Here is an 8,767-nt window from a genome sequence, read left to right as displayed (position 1 = left end):
ATTCACTGAAAGCTCCATCACCCTCCCTGCTGTACGGTAGGACAATAAAACCACTGGAAACTCAGGTACAATTATTTACACGACATGCAATAAAAAATTTCAATGGAATGGAACGGACTCGAGGAATTATGTTTGAGCGCGTCAGCGATTGGCTGCAACAATAAGAATGTTTCATTAGGCTACTACTGCATTACTGCGTAGGCTATGTTGCATTTTACTTCTGTATATTTTCAATATACAGTAATATCTGGTTGTTACATTATATACTTTTGTGTAGTGTAATGTAATCACATTGTGATGTGAGGGAAAAAAGTACTTCAGGTTACTTCACATTTGTAAGTGAATACGAAAACGAAATATGCAGTTCCGAAAATTAAAGTAACAAAATGTAGGCTTATTGTCACAATATTGACAAATTGTTACTAACTACAGCAGCGTCCCATATCAAAGGGCGCATCTGAAGCGTTCGGACCGGTCTAGCCTACGAAGGATTGTTCTTGTCGCCTGGCAACCGTGACAGCTGCAGATGACGAGCGCGAGAAATACTGGACTTTTTATATTAAATTGGGTTTTGTATTCAAACAGGGCTAAACCGAAAATACATGATCCGGCAGCGCCGTCATATTACACAATGACCTCCAGTAAAATATAAAACATAAAAATGACAATAGCCAATTCTGGCTCCATAGCTGTTTACTCAGTTATCAAAATGAATGATCAGGATAGCAGCTGTCCTCTCGCACCGTTGCTTGGCGCCAGGAGCGGTGATCGGGAACACCTGGTTGCATGATTAGGAAATCCTAGGAAGGCTACATGGTGCGTCCTTCAGAGGACGCATAGGCTGCATCCTTGAAGTCGGCGTCCTTCGAAGGATGCAGCCTTCAACATTGGGACACAGCTACGCACTTTCGGTCTTGTGGACTTACAATGGCTGCCGCGTGCGCGTGCGCGTGCGCGTGTCCGTTAAGTCCGTGAGACCGTGTCCCATTTGTCATTTTAGCACTGATGCGGACTCCGCGGCAGACTTCTTCCCGACAGTCAAAGCGGCATTACATCACGAAAGTGCGGACTCGTAGGAAGAACCCGAGTGCTTAGGGTGCTATTTGGGACAGGGTCACTCTCGCTGCTGATGATGGCCCTGTCCCAAATGGCACACTCCGGACTTGTGGACTTCCTCAGAGTCCACACTTTGGTGACGTCATGTAGTGCAGACCTATAGGGCCCTTGGCGCGAGTCCACTAGGGCGCATTGAGAGGTCTTTTTGGGACAGACTCGATCGTCACGCCGGAAATAACGGTCTGGTTGTTGTTGGACAGGAGAAATCACATTTTTGCGCTCCGACGTTTTATCTCCATGTCAACTACACAGCCTAATTTTACAGTTCTATATTTTGATATTGTGCATGCCACCTGGGCATTAGACAACAGATACATCATGCTTATTTAAATGATGTATACAGTTGTACATAATAATACATAATGTTCCATTTTGAACTAAGATTACAATTTTAACTCATAATGAAAATGTGCATGAGTTTCAGATGAATTTACAGGTTTCAATATTCATACTATGTTTACATATGACTCGGTAAAGCCCTGACATTCGGTTCTATTCGGCCAACGTGTTTTGGAGAAAAACATTTATTTACATAATTACATTTATTACATAATGTGATTTTCTGTTCCATTTAAATTATTTTACTTCAATGAAAGGTTTGATTTTTGCACATTTGTACAGCCATCTTTGATCATATTTGCCAGGGGTGCCAATAATTCAAACCTTACTGTACATCAGGCTTTTATGGCTCATTTATGCAATTCATTGCAATTCAATAATAATTGAGAGATGGACAAATAAATGTTCCCCGAAAGCCTGTTGTGTCACATTTTACATTTACATTAACTTGAAACTCTACATTAACTCAAAATATTACAATAATTTTAAAAATATGGTAAATATCATCAACTCAATTTGCAATCTTACATTTACTTTATAAAAATTAATTAAAGATTTCACAGAAAAAAAAAAAAAAAAAAAATCTGTCTCTTTATGGTCTTGTCCTTTTCAGGGTTAAACATTGTGAATTGAGGTCAGTTTCACTGTGAAACATCACCGAACATTGGGGAAACATCACTGAAATTTCTAAATTGTGTTAGCAACACATAAAGGACCAAACACACAAAATATGAATTATTTCCTACTTATAAAGGAAAAATCACCTATGGCATACACTGTATATATAATAGGTTGTCGCAAAAATTTTCAGTTGCAGATAGGAAAAATCAAGAAGCTATTGAATAAACCTCTGCGAGATTGCAATGTTTGAACTGCAACACATCCTCCTCCTCCTTCATTTGCAATAATCCTCCTCAAAATTGACTTTGAGCATTTTGATTCATCATAACGATTTACAGTATACTTAATGTAATACATCTCAATGGCTATGGCATCTGCAGAACTTATAATAATAATAATAATAATAATAATAAATAAAAAAACATTTTCAATAAATTAGCCAAGAACTTAAACTGCCTTGCTGGCTCTAATATTGTGCTTTGTGTTTTGGTCCCCTGGAGAATCAGGAAACGTCCTAAGAAAAAGATCAGATAAGTTGGTTTCCTATTTGGCTACAGTCTGCTGTTTGGACTGGCTGATGAATGGTCAGATATGAAGCTTCTCTAACCAAAGTAGCCTACAAAACAAGAATGGTAACATCCTATCAAAGGCTGCCTGGATGATTTCAGTCAAACTTTTTCTAAGAAAGGCACATCATCAGTGTAGTGCAGGATTTTTCGTGTTTGGAGTCAATATCCACTCAAGAAAAAGAGAAAAAAAAGAAAACATTCCAAATGGAGCATATACTGTATACGGCCAGATTATTTTCTTTCAAAATATGAACATATTCAGACATAAAATGTAATAATTAATCAAACAAGGATACATGCAGAATTAAGGGAAAATATATTTCAGTAAAAAAGCTAAATGTATTTGATCCACAAAATCCTTAATCGTTTTGGCAATTACTTTGGATTTAACTTATATAACCATCATCGTTTTTTTCTCACAGGACATCAAAAGCAGAAGGTACTACATGAAAACACTCTTATGAAACACATTTCATGGATCTTCATTCATGATATGTGCCAAGGTTATTTTCGTAAACGAAAACTGAAACTAAGACTAAAACTATTGGTCAAAAAACATTTTCGTAAACTGAAATAAAATTAGAAATTTATAATAAATGAAAAACTAAAACTAAACGAAACTAACAACAGTTACTGAAAAACTAACTGAAATAAAATAATAATTAGCAAAAATAAATAATCGTTTTCGTATTTAATAAGCTCTTTACTTTGGTGGAAAGTCTGACCTGTGGCTGTTTAGGGAAATGCCTGTAATGGCGCTTCACACACGTGAAGTTGCTGAGGCGATTAACCGCTGTCCTGTGACGCGCTCAATGAAGGACCAGCGAACACATCACTAGTCTTAAGTGGCTGTTCTTAAAGGATGCGTCCGTGGCAGTGGAATGGGAAATAATAACTCAAGGTAATGAGACGCAAGTTGAACTTCTTTTAACTTGAGCAAAGCGTTTTTAGAATGTCCTTTCATTTGCGTGCGAGACGCGGGTGCAACAGCAAAACAAGTCCGTCAAGCACAAAAAATACCTTTAATGTTGTGATGTCATGCTTTCATGAAGGTTGACAGGCTGAAAGGTGCTGTTATCTTTGTTTTTACAAAAGATTTTCTGCTAATAATATTGTTATCCATGTGGAGACATGTCCACTCACACTCTCTCTCTCTCTCTCTCTCTCTCTCTCTCTCTCTCTCTCTCTCTCTCTCTCTCTCACTATCTTTGTTGGGATTCTCCATAGATGTAATGGTTGTTATATTGTACAAACTGTATATTCTGTCTCCTTACACTAAACCGACCCCTAAACATACCCATCACACACACGCACACACACACACACACACACACACACACACACACACACACACACACACACACACACACACACACACTAACCCGACCCCTAAACCGACCCATCACACACACACACACACACACACACACTAAACCGACCCATCACACACACACACACACACACACACACACACACACACACTAACCCGACCCATCACACACACACACACACACTAACCCGACCCCTAAACCGACCCATCACACACACACACTAACCCGACCCATCACACATACACACACGCGCACACACTAACCCGACCCATCACACACACACACACACACACACACACACACACACACTAACCCGACCCCTAAACCGACCCATCACACACACACACACACTAACCCGACCCATCACACACACACACACACACACACACTAACCCGACCTCTAAACCGACCCATCACACACACACACACACGCACTAAACCGACCCATCGCACACACGCGCACACACACACACTAACCCGACCCATCACACACACACACACACACACACTAACCCGACCCCTAAACTGACCCATCACACACACACACACTAACCCGACCCATCACACACATTTTCAAAAAAACTCATTCTGTGTGATTTAATTTAGGCCCACTGTGACACAAGTCCCCATGAGTGTTTGTGCATTCAGGTGTAAGTCCCCACCACGTTAGAAAAACATGTACACACTCACACACTGCATAGATACTTCATTATTTAATCACACTGGCTTCACAGCAGGTTGTCAGATTAATTTAGCTGTTTTTTTGTTGTATGTACCAGTGTCACTCTGAAAAAAGCGTCACTCTGCGTCTCGCTTTGGAAGTGTTCTGTTTGCTCTGCTAAACTATAATTACTAAAACTAAAACTGAAACTAAATAAAATAAAAACTAAATAGAAATGTGTTTGCAAAATAAAAACTAAACTTAAACTAACAAAACCATTAATGAAACTAACTAAAACTAAACTTAAATTTAAAGCAAAATTGAAAACGATATTAAAATAAAAACTAATTTAAAAAAGCAAAACTATAATAACCTTGATATGTGCTATAAAAATATAGGTCATATTTCCACTTCAGATTTACAAGGAAGAGGGGTGATATCTAGAGACTGATTGTACAAATTACTCTCTATTTAACCCAAACCTTGAAAACTAACTAACTAACTAACTACTGTAAATAGGTTAAATGTGGTTTAAACCCATTGTCAATTAAAGACGTGTATGAATTGAGAATTAACTTCTCAGTTCATTACTATCAAACAATTTACGTTCAGTAGTTTGCAGCTATTTAGGACTACCGATTAAAATAATATGTTCTTGATTTGATAAATACATGTCAAGAAAGATGAAAAGATAGACACATCTTCATATTTCCAGATTAAACAGTAACACGTAAATGTAAATTTAAAATGTTATTGAACAAAGAATTTCTACTCTATTAACCCTAACCCAAACACTTAATGGGAAAGTTTATACAAAATTGAAAATTCTATAATTTCATCAGTTACTCATCTCTGTGTCATTCCAAAGCTGTATGACTTTCTTCTGTGGAAGACAAAAGAAGATGTTCTGAAGGTATCTTTATTTTATATTTTTAAACAATGTCTGCATTCAGCAAGACACAAAACAGCATTCTAATCTGCATCCAGGTAAATTGGTAGAATTGCAAATATATCATAATTGTTTGTTCACATTCACATGCAATTATGATTTCTAAGCATCCTAGACATAAATGATGAACAATCGTCTACAGTCGACACTTAATCTTTATAATCTAGTGCTGCGTCTACCGTCGACAACTGGCTTTAAGTCGGATAACATCTCGTCCCATAACACTATGTTGTGTCTAGTAAGTGTCTAGTAAGCTTCACTAACTAACTTGCAGCAATAACCAGACTTCAGCAAATGCCCTTTAAATGCTTTAATCACGGCCGGGAGAGTTCTCGAGCATTTCTCAGAGAATCTCTATCAGAAAGAAGAATACATCAGGTGTTTATAGGATAGAGACATATACAACAGTAATATTAATTTTGACATATCACCTTCCTTCAATATGATTGGTTTAATCTGTGCAAAACAAGCCCCCACTTCGCCCTCTGTTACTGGCAGAGCAAATTTAGATCTAGAGATTTAGAGGTTAGAAGTTCATTTGATTACTCAATATGTCATGAGACTATTATATTTTTGATATTGTCTAGCCAGCATCTCAAAATTTCCACTGGTTTCGGCACACCAACAATCTTCTGAGTATATTTTGTTCAACTGTTAGAATGTTTGGCCTAAAGGAGAAGTGAGGTTAGATGTTAGAATTATGATTAGTTTAAATTACAGTTGACTACAGTATTTTATTTATTAAAAAAAAATCCATCACATTTGTATTCCTCAATCAATTCATTATTAACAACATAACAATATATATATATATATACATTTTTTGTAAAAAATTGTATAGGGTCGCTAACGACCCAAGGTGTGTAACAGTGTAAGTACAGTATACTTTTTCTGCACAACAGTAATTGAATATTTTATGACCTTTATTATATGTTTGATACACAATGATGAAGTGACGTTTCACTCATAGTTACAGCAGGCAGAAAACAAAAGAATAGGAAGTATCATCAGCAAAACTTGAAATGGCTCAGCGATTTACTGCAGAGCAAGTACTGAACACAATCAAATATTAGTGTCACTGTCACTTGATGATGGATCAGGTGAAGAAGCTGTCAGTGATCAAATATTGATTTTGAAGATGTTGAAAATGATAGTTTTGAGAATATGTTTTAGATTGCAAATATGAGCCAGATGCTGAATGTTCTGGGAAATGAGCTCTGATGAGGACTTTGATGATGGTATAAAACATCTGCTCAAACCAAACTCTCCCAAGCTCCAAAATGGTAACAAACTATGTTTTATTTGATTCTTCTGTAATTGTTACTCTAATATTGTCACAGTTGTGTTTTGTTTGAGTCTTGTTTTCAGTAGTCACATGTCTTCCTTTGTTCTGTCTTCCCACCACTCCTTGGTTTCCATAACCTTCATTAGTTAATCTGTTATTTATTTTCTTCTCACTGTCAATGTCTGTAACCTTTCATTTGCAATAATAAAAGACCTGAGCAGACATTTGTCCATTGCCTGGGTATAATATAAAATATGTATCTTTCTCTGTCTGAATTTACTTGTGCAGAGACAACTGTCACACACACAGTTAATTAATTATTCATAAATTGTTTGGATAGTGACAGTATGAACAACAAAAGTGACACTGTGTTGAGTGCAGTGCTTATGGTGGAGAGAGTGTAATAAAGTAAACTGCAACAGAATAGTCTGGGGTGGTAAAAATTGTTTCTTTATTGTGCAGTGAACTGTTACTAGTTTTAGTGCAGTGCTGTGCTTATTGGACTGGGGATATAGAAGAGCAACCTGCAAGACTGCAGTTTGGGGTGGGTGAAGGAAGGATTACAATATATTTTTTATAGAGAAACAGAATTATTTCAAGTGTGTTGGGGTTTAGATGATTCCTCTTCTCTGACAAAATCTCTCCAGCCTTGGAAAAGATCCTTTCACAAGGAACAGAGGATGCAGGGGAACATACAAATGCCAGTGCCAGCTGATATAAATGAGGATACTGATGCTTCTGTTGAGCCCAGACAGGGAAGGATTTCCTCTTTCTTGCTGGCTCCATTACCAGGAAAAAGGAAGATGTCACAAAAAGCAAACAAATCCAAAAGGGCAATCCAAGTCAAAAAGCAGTCCAGTCCAGATCCAAAAATCCAAAGCAATCCAAATAATCTTATCTAATTAATATAACAAGACTATGATATAGCTACTATAATTAATAATAACAATATACTATAACTATTCTAACCTGATAATGTAATAATATACAGCCATAATAACACATATATGACACAATAACGACAATGACAATGATAGTTATCTAACTCTCTGACACTACTACAACTGCTTCTACTACTCCTGACAACACCCAAAAGGTGGCGCGAGTTTCGAACCCCCTTTTTCTGGAGCGACACTCAGACCGAACCGATGACGTATCCACACAAACTGAGGCCTCGTTTGTCATTAGTCATGTGATTTTCATGTTAACAACACAAGCCTCGAATCGCGGCTTCATCTGGCATGCACATTTTTTCTCGACACAAGCTCCGACGCCTCGGTTCAAATGTCACATCACTACCTGCAATGCCTGAGCCCTTGTCTTCAGCCAAGAAGGCCGCCAATGCAACGCCATGCCTGAGCCCTCGGCCAAGATGTCCGCCACCTCGCCGCCTTTGCCCTCAGCCAGGATGGCCGTCGCCACGCCAATACCTGTTGCTGTTCCTCTCCCTGTCCCAAGATCTGTTCCTGTTCCTTGATCTGTTCCTGTCCCAAGGACTGTCCATATTCCCAGATCTGTTCCTGAGCCCTGAATTCCCTCTCACCCTCCCTCTCCCACTGTCACAGTTGTGTTCTGTCTGAGTCTTGTTTTCAGTAGTCGCATGTGTTCCCACCACTCCTTGGTTTCCACGGCAACCTTCATTAATTCATCTGTCACACCTGTTTCCTCGTTAGTCTTGTCAGCTGTCTCATCTCCTTGATCTGTTTTCCCTATGTATGTGTTAACTTGTTCATTGTTCAATCTCCGTTGTATTAAGTGTGTGTAGGCTACCTTCTGCCCATCTTCTATGTACCTGTTTGAGTTATATTTAGTGGTGGGCAGATCGAGGCTTCGTGAAACAATGAAACAGTTGAAGCAAATGTGCCATATTGTGTCGAGGCTTCGAAACAATCCGAC

The sequence above is a fragment of the Rutilus rutilus genome (assembly GCF_951802725.1).
Source record: "Rutilus rutilus genome assembly, chromosome: 9".
Taxonomy (NCBI): Eukaryota; Metazoa; Chordata; class Actinopteri; order Cypriniformes; family Leuciscidae; genus Rutilus; species Rutilus rutilus.
This window is presented reverse-complemented; position numbering follows the sequence as displayed.